The sequence below is a fragment of the Octopus bimaculoides genome, chromosome 1 (assembly GCF_001194135.2).
Source record: "Octopus bimaculoides isolate UCB-OBI-ISO-001 chromosome 1, ASM119413v2, whole genome shotgun sequence".
Lineage (NCBI taxonomy): Eukaryota > Metazoa > Mollusca > Cephalopoda > Octopoda > Octopodidae > Octopus > Octopus bimaculoides.
Window position 1 is genome coordinate 132,402,508 of NC_068981.1, and position 1,592 is coordinate 132,404,099.

Consider the following 1,592-nt stretch of genomic DNA (forward strand, 5'->3'; position numbering starts at 1 on the left):
TTTTTTTTTTTTTTTTTTTTGAAAACCCACTTTGACGTGCTGAAAGGAAATGGAAAATAACAGTCAGAAAGAAAGAAAGAAAAACGTCTGTGTTAGCTTGGCACAATGTGAGTTTGTGTAGTCGGAAATGCTATAGAGTCAATATCTCACTGTGAAATTGTTTGCGTGAAAAACCACAAAGGTCTTAGTAGGAAAGAAGTCTTTGTTTATAGGCTCTGTCAGTCATTGACGAAATAAAAAGCTTTATCGTAGAAAAAAAATTTTTTAGCTTTTACTTGTGTTTGATGAGAATGTAGAGGCAATCCTGATGTTGAACGTCGCGAAGCATACAAATTCAATGGCTGTTGAAATGAGGTCCGTAGATCCTTTAGCTCGAGGTACCAATTGTAGTATTATTGTTCGCAGTTCAGATTTTCGTGGCTGCGGTTCTCGTCTTCGGGGTCACCACTTTAGGAAAGTGGGTTGTACATCATTAGATGTACACCTAACTTTCCTATGTTAAATTAGAAGTGAAATGAACGCAGAAACTCCAATCTGATCAACAACAACAAATATTTATTTATGGAGGTAAATAAAACAGCTTCCAATTGTCCGAGTAGCCTGAAATGTAGATGTATTGTTCCTCGAGCTGGTGTCGTTGTAGAGACAACTTCGTTCAACCACGCTCAAATGAGAGAGCCTGCTTAGACGTCTTGCTTGGTCGCTGTCTGCGGGTAAAAGAGACAGAATAGAAGCGGGAACGCTTGGATGTTGAAATCCACGCACGCGTGGATAAGGATTCAGCAATGGCGACTATGCCTTTTTGGCGCCAATATGACGTCACTACACTTCTTTATGTACAGATTTTTGAAACACTACTGCAAAAACTAGAAACATCGGGATATTCCCTGAGGACTAAGATGAGGATGATTTGTATTGGCTTATGCGGACGACAGCACTATAATAGTGAGTGGCACCAAGCTCATCCAGGTGATCGGCACCGCTCTAATGGACCACGAGGTTGTGACAGGAGCCAAAATCAACCAGGAAAAGTCGGTAGGCATACAATTCGACATTTGAAAAGGTAGGTCTATCCCGTCCAACTGCACCATGTGGCGCTAGACAAACGGACCGGTGAAATTACTTGGTTTCGGTTTGAATTTTGTTCAGTGGAGAAGTACGACGAGGTGACGGGCAAGGTGGCCGGTCTAATTCAGAAATGGATCGGGAGAAAGCTATCCCTGAAAGATCGGGCAGAAGTGGCAAACGCCTGCCTCGTCTCTGGAAGAACGACCGTGCGAACTCAAAAAGGAGAAATGGTGACGAATGGAAAAAACAGAGGACTCCTTTTATTTAAACGCGTCACACGGTCGAACAAACAAAATAATATATCAATGATGATATACAAATAATGTTATACTTCGATAACATTAGTGAATTCGTAAATACCAGTAATGAAGAGACGATAGAAGGCAACCGTATGTAATGAATAACAGAGATATTTATTATGGCGTTAAAGATGTATGTGTATGTGAGTGAGTGTGAATGCGACATATAATAACATAATCAAAGACAGGCCGTCGTACAAAGAAAAGTGTGTATGTGAGTGATAC